General features: G+C 38.7%; 1 long non-coding RNA gene across 1 annotated transcript; it reads left to right on the top strand.

The window, feature by feature from the left end:
• Positions 1-12,237: 12,237 nt before the first annotated feature.
• Positions 12,238-15,765, top strand: LOC132636317 (uncharacterized). Its single transcript, XR_009581175.1, has 2 exons — positions 12,238-12,515; positions 12,876-15,765. It is a non-coding gene; the product is annotated as an uncharacterized LOC132636317 (long non-coding RNA).
• Positions 15,766-17,327: the final 1,562 nt, after the last annotated feature.

Raw genomic sequence — 17,327 nt, forward strand, 5'->3', positions numbered from 1 at the left:
CATCGCGACCTTTTCCTCTGCCGGCAACCTTAGGTGCAACCTTCTTTCCTTGCCTTGGGTTACCCATACCTGTTGAAGGCAAAGTTAGCTATGATACACAAGAAGCTTTTCAATTATACAACTTATTGGTTGAAGTTCAGGACTTCAATTAGCTCATGCACCGTAACACGGTCGACGGACCGTCGATGGTGTTACGGGCCGTATCTTCAACCGTAACTCATTTTGTTAATTTATAACACAGGAAACGTAACACGTTCGACGGACCGTCATACGTGTTACGGTCCGTAACAGCTTACCGTAACGTGACCCAAATTTCCAGAAATTTTTCTGGAAATCATAGGTGTTACGGTATGATGTTACGGACTGTAACATGTGTTACGGTTCATAACACCTGACCGTAACCTGACCCAAATTTCCAGAAAGTTTTGGGGAAATCATAGGTGTTACGGTATGATGTTATGGTCCGTCAACCGTGTTACGGTCCGTAACACCTTACCGTAATGTCACCCAAATTTCTAGAAAGTTTTCATGAAATCATAAGTGTTACGATGGGGTGTTACGGTCCGTAACACACGTTACGGCCCAGAACACTGAACGTCGGGCAACATTCCACAAATGCTCAGCGTAGCCAAATTTTCCCGTTGAAGCACGAGGCCAAGATTTTCAACTTTATGATCCTTGGGGTATGGTGTAAAACACCAGTTGATCCCCTCACATACCTCGGGTTACTCAGACTTCACCCGATTTTATCCAAGTTTTCTTTGAAACCTTTTATCGAACAGTTGGCGGGCAAACCAATTTAGTAGTTTCACGAATGAAACTTTCAATCGGGATGCCCTCCGACTCAGTGGGAGACAATGTCCTTGTGCCTACCAGTCTCTCAAACAACAATCATACCAAACCCAACCCCCCACCATTGTTAAATCCCGCACAATTATTCAATGGGGATTCAAAATCATAACTACATGGCATGGTATACGAATTTAATCATGGAAGATCATGCCAATCCTATCGATAGATGAAAGACTAGAGAGAGTCAACACATCATCATACCTAATCGTGGACGATGCTTGGATGAAAACTTGAGACTAAACCAAAACAGCAACGGACTTTGACGAGAAAAACAACAACTATGGTAAGGTAATGGTGGAGAGATGGTGAGAGGGAGATGAAGAGAGGATGAGGATGGTTATGAGGTAGAGGGGGAGTTAAAAAGAGGAAAAGTTCCGTTTGAATTTGAAGTGTAACCGTCGGGTGATGTATTTAAACATGCCCGACCGTTACGCTTCGAGTTACGGACCATAACACAAGGTACGAGACGTAGCCCGTGTTACAGTCAACCAAACGACCCCGTTTTCATTTTTCATTAATGACATGGCAATACAGCCGACGGACCGTAACTCGTGTTACGGTCCGTATTACCTGGCGTAACGGGTGCAATTTTTCCAGTGGTTTCCCATATTTCTGTCACGGTTACGCTCATGTGTTACGGTCCGTAACGCGATTCGACGGTCCGTAACTCAGACCGTAACACTTTTCCCTCGTCCTTCAGTAATTGCTGCTTTTTTTTTCATCTTGTTACGCTCCATTATATGAACCGTAACATGAGTTACGGGCCGTAACGTGGAGCAGCCTTTCATTGCAAACTTTAGCACTTACTTTCTTTTGGCCTCTTCAGTCCTCAGAATCCTACCACATCAGAAAACATCAAAAACATAAAAGAAAACAAAGGAAATACGATATTTAAAGTATTTATAAAGTAGTAAATGTGGGTTGCCTCCCACACATCGCTTGGTTTAACGTCACGGCTCGACGTGATACCCTAATTTCCAGTTCAGGAACCGTGTTTCAAACGATACCAATCAACCACTTTACCATCATCAATGCACCAATGGTAGTGCTTCACTCTTTGTGCATTCACTTTAAAAGTCTGAGTGCCATCCTCGGTTTTCACCTCAATGACACTTCCATTTGGGGAAACACTTACAATTTCAAACGGACCGGACCATCGAGACTTTAGCTTGCCCGGAAAGAACTTTAGGCGTGAATTGTAGAACAAGACCAAGTCCTTCGGCTGAAAATCCCTTTTGAGGATCTTCGAGTCATGATAGTATTTCATCTTTTCCTTGTACAATGTTGCACTTTCATAGGCATTGTACCTAAATTCATCCATCTCATTGATTTGAAACAACCTCAACTTTGTTGCTTCTTGCCAATCCATGTTCAGCTTTTTCAATGCCCAAAGGGCCTTATGCTCAAGTTCAATAGGAAAATGACATGCCTTCCCAAATACCAACTTATACGGTGAAGTCCCAATAGGCGTTTTGAACGCTGTGCGATATGCCCATAGAGCATCATCTAACTTTTTGGACCAGTCAGTGCAATTCACATTGACCGTCTTTGCCAAGATGCTCTTTATCTCTCTGTTGGAGACTTCAACCTGACCACTCGTCTGGGGATGATGTGGAGTGACAACCCTGTGATGCACGCCATATTTTTCAAGAAGATCAGCGAATGGTTTGTTGCAGAAATGAGAACCACCATCACTAATAATAGCTCTAGGAGTGCCAAATCTAGTAAAGATGTTATTTTTTAGAAAGGCAATGACTCTCCTACCATCATTGTTAGGCAAGGCCACCGCCTCCACCCACTTGGATACATAATCTACTGCAACAAGAATATATCTCAGGTCATATGAGCTCACAAAGGGCCCCATAAAATCAATGCCCCACACATCAAAGAGCTCCACCTCAAGCACAAAATTCATCGGTGTTTTATGCTTCCGGCCTATTGTGCGCTGGCGCTGACATTTATCACAAGAATGTGCCAACATATTCACATCACGATAGATGGCTGGCCAATAGTAGCCACACTCTAGCACCTTGGCTGCAGTTTTATTTCCACTGTGATGCCCACCAATCGGAGAATCACGACAAGCCTTCAAAATATCCATCACCTCAGATTCAGCCACACATCTTCTGATCATATTGTCTGCACAAGTCCTGAATAAGTAAGGCTCATCCCAATAATATTGTCAACAATCTCTCAAGAATTTCTTCTTTTGATATGCCTTCAAATCTTCAGGAATAATGCCAGTTACCAAATAATTGGCAATATCAGCATACCAGGGTGCCACATCACTGGAGACTGCCAAGAATCTTTCATTCGGAAAAGTGTCATCAATATCCAGCACATTAATCGGTCTCCCTGGTGCTTCAAGTCTGGAGAGATGGTCAGCTACTTGATTTTCTGACCTTTTTCGGTCTTTGACTTTAGAGTCAAATTCTTGTAGCAACAACACCCATCTTATCAACCGAGGCTTAGCATCCTTTTTAGCCATTAAGTACCGCAGGGCAGCATGGTCAGTGTGAACCACTACCTTGGCACCCAATAAATAAGCCCGGAACTTTTCAAAGGCATAAACAATAGCAAGTAGTTCCTGCTCTGTTACTGTATAGTTCAGTTGAGCTCCATTTAGTGTTTTGCTGGCATAATAAATTGGGTGCAAGATTTTGTTGAGCCGCTGACCAAGCACGGCGCCAATTGCAAGACCACTGGCATCACACATTAATTCAAAGGGCAACGACCAATCCGGGGACACAACAATAGGGGCTGAGGTCAATTTTAACTTCAACTCGTCGAAAGCCTTGATGCACTTCTCATCAAAGTTAAATTTGGACTCATTTTCCAAGAGTTTGTACATTGGATTTGCAATTTTGGAGAAGTCTTTGATAAATCTTCTATAGAATCCGGCGTGCCCCAAGAAACGCGAACCCTTTTTACTGAGATGGGTGGAGGGAGTTTTGAAATCACATCGATTTTGGCTTGGTCAACCTCAATCCCTCTTTCGAAAATCTTATGGCCAATGACAATTCCCTCTTTTACCATAAAATGACACTTTTCCCAGTTGAGAACGAGGTTTGTCTCCTCACACCTTTGTAGCACCCGATCAAGATGGTCTAAACATTCATTGAATGAATCTTCCACCACAGAGAAGTCATCCATGAATACTTTAAGAAAGTGTTCAACCATGTCAGAGAATATGGACATCATGTATCGTTGGAAAGTAGCTGGGGCATTGCAAAGACCAAATGGCATTCGGCTGAAAGCGAATGTCCCATAGGGACAAGTGAAAGTAGCATTTTCTTGGTCTTCCAATGCAATGTTGATTTGGTTGTAACCTGAGTACCCATCCAAGAAACACTAATAAGACCTTCCAGCTAGCCGATCAAGCATTTGATCAATAAAAGGCATCGGGAAATGATCCTTGCAAGATGCAGTGTTCAGCTTTTTGTAGTCCATACACACTCTCCAATGGGTGACAGTTCTTGTAGGAATCAACTCATTTTTAGAATTAGGGACAACAGTGATGCCCCCTTTCTTTGGCACACATTGGACTGGACTTACCCATGGACTGTTGGCAATCGGGTAAACCACCCCAGCATCTAGCCACTTAATAATCTCTATCTTTACCACCGATGCTTCTCTGATGCACAACACTTGGTGAACTTTTCTCTTCCAACTGAATTCGGTGCTCACAAATTTCAGAGGGAATCCCCCGGATGTTTGCAATAATCCAAGCCAAAGCTCTCAAATGTTTCCTCAAAACTGCGATGAGTCTATGAGTTTGGCCCTCATTCAGAAGTGATGACACAATAACTGGGAGAGTGACATTTGCTCCAAGAAACTCATATCTAAGATGGGATGGAAGTTGCTTGAGCTCCAACTTCGGTGGCTCAATAATTGACGGTTTTGCTGGAGGAGTTGTTCGCTTCTCTAAATCAAGAGACAATTTCTTGGGCTAATAAGAGTAAGACCCCAGAGCGGTGAGTGAATTCACCGTCTCAATATATCCCTCCATTTCTTCTGCTTCAAAATTTACCAAGATGGCCGATAATGCTTCACCCAAGCATTCTTCCTCCGTCTTGAATTCTACCGCTTCATCCACCACATCAAAAGAATTAATGACTGAAATACTTTGATAAAGACTAGGCAATTTAATACCCTTGCTGGCGTGAAAAGTCACCTCCTCATCGTTAAACCAGAACTTGATTTCATTCTTCTCTGAATCCATAAGAGCCCTCCCTGTAGCAAGGAAAGGTCTCCCCAGAATAATAGGAATTTCTTGATCAACGGCACAGTCAAGAATCACGAAATCTGCCGGTAGTAGGAATTCCCCAATTTTAACAAGCACATCATCAACTACCCCAACTGGATTTTTTATCGACCTGTCAGCCATCTGCAACCTCATGGTAGTAGGCCTTGGTATCCCTAATCCTGATCTCTTGAAAATCTCAAGGGGCATAAGATTTATGCTAGCCCCGTTATCACACAACGCCTTGGCAAAATCCTGCTGCCTATGGTGCACGGAATGGTGAATGCTCCAGGATCTTCCCTTTTTTGCACTGTGGTCTTGGAAATAATAGCACTGACGCGATGAGTGATACCAACAGTGTCGTGTTTCAATGGCTTCTTCTTCTTTGTTAAGAGATCCTTCAAATACTTAGCAAACCCAGGCATTTCTTGGACAGCGTCCATGAAAGGAATGTGCTTGAGTTGATCATAAAATCGCAAACACTTATTGTCACGACCCAACCCCGTGGGCCGCGACCAGTGCCCGAGCTGGGCACCTATACATACCCGATACCCCAAATTAGCATATTAACAGAATAATAATATAATAATAATATTAGTGGTCGCTACAGAACTTAGCAGAAAAGCAGACTTGGCACACATAGGCCGATAAGGCCATCACAGAACAGAATATCCCAAACATATGTACAGAACCCACAAAGTTGTATCCACAGACCTCTACAGAACATATCATAATCATAAGACGGGACAGGGCCCCGTCATACCCTGAACAAAGTACATATCCAGATAGCAGTGACAGACTGTACCAAAAGATGGGCTCTGTAGAAGAGAGCGCCCCAAATAGCAGAAATAGGATCCTAAACGTGTGGATCAGCGAACCTGTCGTCAGTACCTGCGCGGCATGAAAACGCAGCCCCCGAAGAAAGGGGGTCAGTACGAAATATGTAATGAATATGTAAAGCGGAATCACAGAAGTCAAATCATAATGGTTACAGAAAATGAGTACAAAATCCAGAGTGTCAAATGCATATTTCCAAAACAGACAGAATGCGTACAGAAACATATGTCATATCATATCATATCCGGTCCCTGACACGGGACTCGGCAGACAGAATGTGGCCACCCTCCCGACGCTGGTGCCACTATACAGAGGAATCAGAAAAAGGGGCGTGGCCCCGTATCATATAATGTCATATCAAAATGGCCATACAGATCAGATCAGAATAGACGGACATGGCACATCATACTCCACAGACCCATGTACGCGTATACCTGCCCCCTCACATCGGGACGCGGCGAACAATGCAGAGAATTACGCTTGACAACATATCCTGGCCCGGGCTCAGTGTGGGAAACATTGGGACATCCACGAGTGGAGTAGTGAGAGACTAATGCAATTTAAAAATATAATAAATGTTTTCAAAGACTCGATGAAGCGTATCGAAGACAAACAAATCCAATGGGGTCGGACGGAATCATAATAAATGTATTTCGGATATCATAATAAATTACAGAAGTATAACTTTCCCGAAGTCATTCCGAGTGTCAAAATAATTTATAATATTTAACAGAATATTTAAAATAATATTCGTTAAGCGATTAGTAGGGTAATTAAAACATTTCTTTCAAAAATCGCTTAAAAAGGAAGCTTTAACACATTAGGGGCAAAACCGTAAATAGCGGGCCCGCCTTGGGACAAACAAGGCGGCGGGCTCAAATTGTGCCCTCTAAGCATATAGTATCACCTAAAAAGGTTATACAAACATTCTATGATTTTCTGAATAATTTAGAGCAAAATTGCATAATTTCAGAAAAAGCGTATCAAAATGGTTCAATTCTACTGAAGGAAAAACTGAAATTTTGTCTTGCGGATTCCGAGGGCCAAGAGGTCCTTCGAGGCCCGGATCCGACCCTAACACACTAGGGGCATGCCAAGGGAAGAATTGGGGTTGCTTTACATACCTTTCGCGCTCCTTAAGCCTTTCCAAACTCACTTCCCGTTTCGTCGAAAAACTGCAATTGGTCAAGTTTACCAATTGTGAATTATTAATGCCATTATTTCAACTTTAAGCATATTTGGCTACCGAAATTTCGGCAGCACTTCCCCTATACATATGACACCCCGAGAATTCAACTCGGCTATAAATCATCAACAACAACCCAAACGACAACAACAATATCAACAATGAACATTAAAAACACAAATATCCTTCAACTAGTCATTTTTCTCACAAGTTGACATAATCTTCAATTCAACCCAACTTTCAACTAAGATCAATAATTTCATATTCAACAACCATCATGATCATCACCATATAGTTCTAGAAACATTTCATATCGTTTTCCTTAAGATATACACTCGATATACATGATATACAATCTTCCGCCAAAATCATAACTTATGCAAAACATCAAATCTTTGGCATACAACTTCATAACAAGTTTCCAACTTCCAAATTCATCAACCATAATCATAATTCACATCTTAACAACTTCATTTCCATAATATCACAAAATTATTCTAAAGTGACATAATCATCTACATTCCAACTTCAACCAAAATTCATTCAACTTTCATTCCCAATATAATTTCCATCATAACCACAACTAGAATGCAACATAAAATTCAACTCATATATGTATACAACATATATACACCCATGGCTACATATATATATACATACCCACTTTGCAAACTTCCTTATTTCCATAATTTCTACTCATTTCCACATACCACAACATAAACAAACCTTCATAACATAAGAAAAAGGAATTGATTCTTACCTTTTTCTACAAACTTCTTCACTTGAACAAGTTGTCAACTTGAAGAAATAAGTGCTCCTTCTTCCAAAACAATTACACCAAGTTGTAGAGGACACTTAATTTAGTAGGAATTCAAAAAGAAAATAATTTTAGAGGCAAGATTTTGAGGGGTGATTTTTCTATGGCCAAACCCGAAATGCCCTCTTTTTGTTCTTGTTTTTCTCTTGTTTTTCCTCCTATTCTTTCTCTTGAAAGTTCTATGGAATTTGGATGATTAAGTGGTCTTTTATTCATTGACCACATGACTTAATTCCATGGGCTTGGATCCTTTTTATGGACCATGGCCGAATGGCTCCTCACTTGGGCCTGAATTGTTTTTCATTTTTTTTTTTGGGCCAACTCGGTTGGTCCCGAGTTGGGCCTAGCCCACTGACCTTTCGACCTTAAAACGTTCATATCTCCTTGTACCGACGTCACCTGGGAACCCACGACCTATGGATGGAAAGCTAATTCAATTATCTACAACTTCTATTTCAAGGTATTTTCGAAATTCCAAACTTACAATACAGTTTTTGCCCCCCAAAGTCAGGTCACCCGAAAACGTTTTCTTAAAAATATTCGTTTGGAGGGTTTCCACTTTGATTTGGTCCAAAGGTACTTCATGAGTTGTGTTTAACTTTACATATGTGATTCATACGACTTTTCAGATGTTCCAAAAAAATCTCGGTATATGGGCCCCACCCCAGCAGATGCTCCGAGGTTCAAAAATACGGGATATAACACTTATCATCTTCTGTTTTCCTCACTAGCCTTTGAGGAAAAGGCGGTGAAGATTTGAACATTTGAGTCAAAGGGTGTAGAGCGCCAGAAAGTTTTTCCTTCCCCTTTTCATGTTTTTCTCCTTGTGCCTTGAGATTATCAAGATTTTGCTCCTCTTCAGCTATAATAGAGACTTCCTCCTCTGTTTCTTCCTCCACAATAACATCAGATACATCAGGTTGTGCCTCTTCTTCAACAATTGGCTCTATATCAATCACCTTTTTATTAGCACCTTGAAGTATTTTTCCACTTCGAGTGCTAATAGCAGCTACATGCTCCACAGAGTTTACCCCACTACCTTTCGGATTTGGAACTGTATCACTTGGAAGTTGTCCACGTTGAGGAGTATGCACTTCTCTGGAAAGATCTTTGAATTGAGATTCAAACTTCTGAATGGCAGCTGAATGAGATAGTTGAACCTGAGACATTCCCTTTATTGTACTCTCAGTTCTGTCCTGATTCATTAGCATTTTCTGCATCATACTTTTCAGCTCCGCAGAATCATTAGCAGCATTGCTAGCAGAGTTGCTAGCTGAATTGTCTCTCCACTGTTGGGAACTTGATGCTTGCCCCCTTGGTGGAATGTAGGGGTTAGAGCTCTTGTTGCTATAATTGTTGTTATTGTAATTCCCTTGATTTGGATTTCCCTGATCATTTCTGCTATAATTATTCCCCTGCAATTGGTGTTGAGGCTTTTGCCATGGGTGATGGCCCATACCTTGATAATTTTGCCTTTGATAACCCCCTTGCGAGTTGTTGACATAATTAGCATCTTCATAATGTTGTTGCCCATCTTGGTACATCCCCTCAGGGACTTGATACATCCCCTATGGATGAGGTGGTAACTCCTCAACAACATTTACCCCTTGTGCATCCTTTTCTGCTCAATTCTTTGATAATAGATCCACCGTGGTTTGCAATTGAGCAAAGGCATGATCTCTCTTATGGTTTTCTTTTGCAACAGCAGCTAGTGATGGACTACCATAAGAGAGACTCTCACTATCAGTTGAATGCCAAGCTTGATTGTGGGTGGTGAGTTTATCAAGCAAACATGTGATGTTGATAAATGACTTGTCCATGAAGCATCCTCCCCCGACAGTATTGACAGCAATCTGATTCATTGTATCTAAGCCCTTGTAGAATTTCTCGATGAGAATAGCATCCGGAAACCCGTGAGTTGGAGATTGAGCAAGATAGTACTTGAACCGCTCCCATGTCGAATATAATTGTTCCCCTAGGAGTTGTTTGAACTCAAAGATCTTATCTCAAAGTTCAGCCTTTTTGCTTGGTGGGAACCACTTCTTCAGAAATGTATTGGCTAGCTTGCTCCAGGTATGAATAGAATTGCTGGGAAGCTTTTCATACCATTCCCTTGCTTGGCCAGCCAAGGAATATTTGAAGACCCGAAACCGAAGTGCATCAGCAGAAACAGTACCTTGGGATTGTTGAGCACACACGTGCAGGAAGTTCTTCAAATGTCGGAGTGGACAATCCTCCGAAGAATTTCGGAAATAACCTTCAAGTTTCAGCAGCTGATAGATAGAACTATCAATTTTGAAAGTAGCATTTCCAGTCCTAGGAGGGACCACAGCAGAAGCATAATCAGCTTCATTGATGAATTTCGCAAATATATTCTCATCTTCATCCTCTTCTGGTGCAGGTGGGTTCACTTGGAGTCCACCTTGGTTTCCTTGATTTCGATTCTGTCTTCCTGCCATGTTCACCACAACAACAAACAAGGTGTGATGGAATTGAAAAAGTTTTAAAGAAGAGTACGCAACAATCAGTAATTTTAAAACCGTATTCCCCAGCAACGGCGCCAAAATTTGATACTCTCAAATTACACCTATGAATGGCGTAAAGCGATCGTTGTCAAATATAATAACCCAAACAAGGTTGGGGTCGAATCCCACAGGGAATATGGAGAGAAAAGGGTACTAATTGTATGCGATACTAGTCTTTAAAGGCTTTAATCCTATTCCGAATAGTTTAAAATATTTGCTGTGTAATGTAATTGAATACTTTGACTTAAATTGTACTTAATGGGAGAGAAAGACTAAGGTTGTGTTCCCCACTTTGATTAGATACTATGCTTTAGGTTTCAATACGATATACTTCTAATGGTTGTTCTAAGAGTATGCACTTGATCTCTTAAGGACTTCCTAATGTTTCCCAACAGTTAGGCTGTATTTCCTCTTTATGATTTTTCCAAATGTAAAAGAGTTGAACTCGAAGAGCGACCAATAATGCCAATTAGACTTGTTCTTATCCCTAAATTAGTCTATTAAACGAGGGTTAACGCCCCGAGTCATTGTTATTCAATCTTACCAATACTAACTCTTTTTCCCAAGAAAAGTTAGTATAATGGCTTAGGATAATGCTTGGAATCATTACCCAACGCTAACGCACAAAGATAGAATGAATACCAACAACCATTATGCATATATCAATAGTAGAAACCCATTCACATAATACCCATCATGGGGTCCACAACCTTAGAATTAAAATTAGCTACTCATCATTTTGGTTAACAAAGAAAGCTTAAAAGTTAACATAATATACTTACAATGCTAATACAATATGGAATGAAGGTGAAGTTGGTGCTTTAAATGCTCCAACCACTTCACAAATATCCAAGGCTTAAAGTTAATGCTCCAAAAGATCAGAATGAATGTTAAAAACCTAACTTTAAGTATTTATAGGGCCAAAAATCACGCCAAAGTTCTGGACAAAAACACCCTTTCGCGGCATTGTTACGGACCGTAACACAGGTTACGGTCCGTCCTTCGGTTCCATCCTTTGTTAGCTTGATATAGGTCAACCGTTACAGCTTCTTGCGACGGACCGTAACACAGGTTACGGTCCGTATCTTCTAGCGGATCATGGCTTCAGTGTTCAGTGGCCAATGCGTTACGCCACGGACCGTCCTTCTGGGCGTAACATGTGACACCACTTAGGCTTCTTACTGGAAATTTCCTTCAACTTACGGTACACGTTACGGCCCGTAACATGAGTTACGGACCGTCCTTTATAGCGGCACGTATCTGGATCTTCCTCTCTGGGTACGGATCACGTTACGGTCCGTAACTCGAGTTACAGACCGTCCTTTTGCTCCAAGTTGTCCGTTTTTCAGCATTTCTTATCATTTCCGTTCCTTAGTCAACCAACCCTACAAAACACCAAAATAACATAAGAAACGATGTAAATACACTTAAAAACAAGCAACACTTCTAGTGAAAAAGACATAAAATGTGCCAAAATTCACGGCACATCAGCTTTGGCATTTTTCCCTTAATTTTATTTATAACTACGTTAATCATCTTTTACTCTATTTTAAAAACTAAATACGTATATTACTTGTATTATAATTTATATATGTGTATATATTTGGGAATTAATTAGGACAAAGAACCATATTTTAATTAATTGATTGAAGTACAAAGGGATTAGGAAATCAAATCATCTACTAACAATTTGAGCCAATTCTTGTTAAATCTAAACTAAAATCTATGGCCCAAAAAGCTCCAGCCCAAAATCCCCTTGACCCGGCCCAAACCCACCTAAAACTAAAGAAACCCCTCTAAGTCCTGTGATCAGTAACCAAATGAACTAACCAAACCAACCCCTTTTCTCTCCCAAAAGAAAACCTAACGACACCATCTATCACCTTTTTCCCTACGTTTGAGAGTCGTCACAGCTCTGATGATGACTGCGAAAGGGAAAACTCGAAGATCTTTCGGGTTGAAGATTACTTTGTCTTCAATCCGATGGATACGAGCTAGAATCAACAATATCGCTGCCCCAAACGACTCTTTCTCCTTCAAATTACCTTTAAAAAGGTGAGAACCCCATCACTTCATCATTTCAATTTTAGAATTCTCAAAAAAAAAAAAAAAAAAAAAGAGGTTTTCCCTCCTTATTCCTTATTTCGAATTTTGAATTTGATACCTTTAGTTGCTAGCTATAAATAGAACCCTCTATGGGCTGTTAAAGACAGGTTCAACATTTGAAAAAATTGCTTTATTTCATAAGTTTCTTGACAGCTAAAAATCCCCTTTAGTTCCAGAATTGAAAAATCCCTTTATTTTCACAAAGTTCAACAACTAGAAAATTCCACACTATTTTTTTTTAGCTTCTTACTCTCAGAAAAAGTCCTCTTAACTCTAAGTTTTCTTTGGTTATCAAAATCTTCTTTCAAGTTCTCGGCTCAACAACGAGCTTTTCAAGCGGATTCGGAGACTCGACAACGACAAGACTCAGTTCGCTGTCCCGAAAAAAGTAACCCCTCTCGTCTTGATCTAATTTTCAATTTTGGTAGTCACTTGAATGTGATCGACTGTCGTTTAAGTTTCTGTTAAGCTTATGTTAGAATTGGTTGTTCTTTTGACCGAGATGTAAGAAAACCAATGTGTCAGAAAAGCTAACGTGACTCATGGAAAAACTACTAATTTGCTGAAAACAAAATATGGGATATGTGACTTGATCCGGTGGTTGTTTCATTCACAGCCACAGCATGTTTATTATCATAACTAATGTGTTAAGATGCATTATAATTTTAAATAAAAGTATGAACCTGCCTAGAGTAAAACTACATGCTTATATGGTATTCTTATAAAAGGGACTGCTTCATGTTGGTATGGACTTGGTCTAGTATTTTTTTTTTTTTTTTTGAGATTTACATTAGGTTGGGCTGCTATAATTTCATGACCACTAAGTGTATGTTTAGCCTAATGGTTGCCCTGTTTACTTGAATGTTATCATCTTTCGTCTTGATTTGCTATTTCAAAATACGTGTTTGGAGTCTGCAAGTCTTTTTTTCATTTAGTTTTCTTTGCAATGTGCGTTTTAATCCGCGTCCTTGTTCTTGCTGGATATAAAGCGAAGATTAAAAATAAATGAGGAACATTTAGGGAATCTATTGAATATGTGTTTAATTTTGTCACCCATTCAGGGATATCCTCAAATGACTATTTTTTTTTTCCTAAAAATCTTCTCTGCTAAATTATCATTTTTATGGAAACATAGCATCTTGATCTTAGTTTACTAACAATATAAGACTAGAATATTTGTTTCCGTCTGTAAAATCTTCATCTAACAGTTAAGGAGTCTCAGTTTGTGATTATTGAAAGATCTGTCTAAAAATTGGTGTTAGGGGAATCCAGTCAACTTATCTTTATTATATATATACAGGTCCTGGATCTAAAGTTCTTTTAAGTCTCAGGAGTTAAGCTTTTGTTTAAATTTTAAATTCCTCCGAAGTCCTAGATTCTGGCTTTGTATATATATTGGTTTTAAACTCTCAGAAGTTAAGCTTTTGTCAATCTCTCTAGTACTTTTAAGTCTTAAAAGAGTTATGGAGCCTGTTAAAACCAAGACAATGTGCTGCTACATTGGCGATAACTCAAAGCCTGAATCTTCTTTTGTGATAAGTATTGTTGTGTTTCTTTTGTCGTTCGGTTCCTGTGGATCAATTATCTTATTTGCCACTATGTATGCTCCTTTTAAAGTAAATAGAAATCTGTTTGGATAGTTTAGATGCCATGCGCAAAGTTTCCCTGGAAATATATTGAAGTAGTTTCTTATCAAGATTGTATGTGTTAACTTAATAATTTGAGGAATATGTGCTCGGATCCAGTGTCCTAAAAAATATGATTTTATCAAGGAAACTTACCTTTTTAAGTGCTTTTTTGTTTAAAACAAGTGGAAGTCTGAAGTGCGTGTGTTTATGGGATTTTAATCGTTAAAAGATCGTTGTGTTTATTTTTTTTTAAAGCTCGAATGCATGCTTGATGATAAGTGATTATGCCTGTCTTATGTGTTTAAATACTTGCTTAAATAAAAGAAAACCACACTTTATTTCCAGAGCAATGTGTCCTTTACTAGAATATGTAGTTGTGGTTCAGTTGTTCTAAGATGTTGAGTCGGGTTAAGCTGAAATGTTTTGCTGAAAATCCTAAGGATGGTTGAGTTTGAATAACTACTATATTCATAATTTATAGATGTTGAGGATCTAGTAGCCATGACTGTCACACCTGTTTCCCGGAGTATGATATATAATTTTCAACAATAAGCTGCCAAGATTTCTCTGTCTGAAGTGTTGTGAACTTTGAGTTATTTCCACTATTCCTAAATATCCTAAGTTGTTGATGGTATAAACTCATAAAGCATGCTAAAAACTGTTGATATTTGGGAAAATTCTTGGGCTGTTTAAATATAGTACATTGTTACCTTGAGATTTTCTCTATGATGTTTTGTTGAGTTCATTTTAATAGAAAATTGAAGGGTATGCAATTGCATGTTTTAGCTGGTGGTCTTGTTCTTATAGACTTCGGTAGGTTATTATTAAGTATAAAGGTTCCTGTCTTATATAGTCTTTGGCTGTAACTATCCAAAAGAGAGGGTTGTTGGTTTGTTTGTTTATTTGAAGAACTAAGAGATGGGTTGTTAAGTCACATAAATGAATGAAAGTTTTTTTTAGATTTCAGTACCTTACCTGTCGGATTTAAGTGTCGTTTAATACTGGATTATGTATGATATGAATACACTTTCTTGTGGCTCATCAGCCTATAAAGTGTTTTGTGTTCATTTGTATTGTTGTTCGAATCAAGATTACTTCTTTTTCCTTTAGAATTGATTGAAATGCCTTGGTTGTAAATTCTGGGGATTACTTCAGTTAGTTATACTCTAGTTGTGTTGCTATTAGTAAGATCCATCGAGATGCAAATACTAATTCCTTTTCTCTATTTTTTTTCTTTTCATGTGCAATCTTGGGAGTGCATTGGAGTTGTGATATAACTCCAATTTCAACCCAGTACTTGAAGCAACCAGTGCAGCTTTATTGCTCGTGTTTAGTAGCCCAGTTCATTAATGTCAAGAGTCTCCGTCCTTCTTCCTCTCTTCAAATTTTTACACCTTTGTATTGGCTTATATACATGTTTATATTCTTGAGTAAACATTCTTTGGTATGTTTGTAGTGTATTTGTTTTCTGTAAAATGAGCAAGTATAATAGTGAGTTTAAACGTTAGCTCCCTTTCCCCTTTTCGGGTATTAATCTTGACTTAGCTAGTACTTAGAATAGTGATCGTCAATTTCTTTTTTTTCTCTTTTGTTTATGCACTTTTCAGGTTATAAACGTTTTTTTTTTAAACTAAGGATTAAAAACTTAAAAGACTTCTTTTTATTAAAAATCTAATTTCCCCATAACAGATTATTTCAGAATAGTACTTAGCAGAGGAGATTCCCAAATGAGGAATGTCATGTTTCGAGAGAAACAGGTAAGTAGATTTTTTATATATATAAGAAAAATGCAGATTTTAGATCCCCAAAACGCAGGCCTTGAAAAGGTAAAAGTGCCTGATTTTTATATCTCAAGTGCAGGAAGTTTTAGAGTTAAAACACACGCCTTTTAGGAGCTAAAACTCATTCTCTTATAAAAACTTAGCTCCATTGCACCGGCTCAAATGGTTTTCAAAACATAAGGCCGAATCATTCTCTTTAGAAATACCAATTTTTCTCAGGTCAATCTGCAAGTTTAATAAAAGAACTCAATACGAGGGCTCAAGTATAGTGGCCCAAGCTATTTTACAAGACTATAAGGTACAAACTCTATTTTTCATATACATATATACTGTATATATTATCTTATTTTTGTTATTTGACTTATATTTATATATATATATATATATACACACATTGGTAAAAGACTTGAATATAAATATAGACTTTGTCATCGGATTAGACTTTATGTTACATAATAATGAAAGTTGCATAATTACAAGAGATGGAGTAATTTTTCTAAAAAATATTACTCATACACCAGTATAAGCTCATAAAACTGAAACTAGAATCAGACATAATAAGATCTCTATTCCAGACCAAATAAACCTGCAAAAGAAAGAAGAGAGTTGTTGTAAGGATTGTCAAGACAACAATACATGTTGTAAAAGCAAAAGAGAAATAAAGAATTTAATTCTAGAAGAAGAAGAAATACTAGACGACGATAATCCAATAGGAAAAAATTATCCTTTAGTCTGTATTAGAATACCCCCCCTGTAATACCAAACTTAGAGGGGGGTAATTAAATTTTATGTTGTAATCCATGGTAGAAATTATTGAAAAATTTACTACTCCCTCTACTATGACTGGGACCGTCAGAAGACTTAACCAGCAGAAAGAGACACTCATCCGAGAAAAAATGAAACTCTTGGAACAAGCAAGACTGTTAGAACAAAGACTACAAGCAGTTAAGTTCGAATTAGTACAATCCCAGAGTTCTCTATCTCAGACAAAAATGGATGAGATGGGTGTGCATTCCCCGATGAATGCAAATAGATCCACTGTATCGGATAAAGATACAGCTTGTCCGGTTCAAACGGTAGCCGGTAAAGACTCATCAAATCCGTTGATGGCTATCACTTTGCCAAAAAGTGAAGATGAGGGATGTTCATCTCTCCAGACAAGACGAAGACAAAGATACTGACGCAATGAGCTACTTCTACCAAGAAAAGCATACTTGCAAAAAAGAAAAAAAATGACAACATAGAAAGTATAGTTAAAGAGACTTTGGAAAGATTTTTCCAAACAAAAGCAGAACAAGACAAGCATATAATCAAGAATCCTAGTCCAGAATTATCTCCAAGTCCAAGGATGT

Source organism: Lycium barbarum, chromosome 4 (assembly GCF_019175385.1).
Source record: "Lycium barbarum isolate Lr01 chromosome 4, ASM1917538v2, whole genome shotgun sequence".
Taxonomy (NCBI): Eukaryota; Viridiplantae; Streptophyta; class Magnoliopsida; order Solanales; family Solanaceae; genus Lycium; species Lycium barbarum.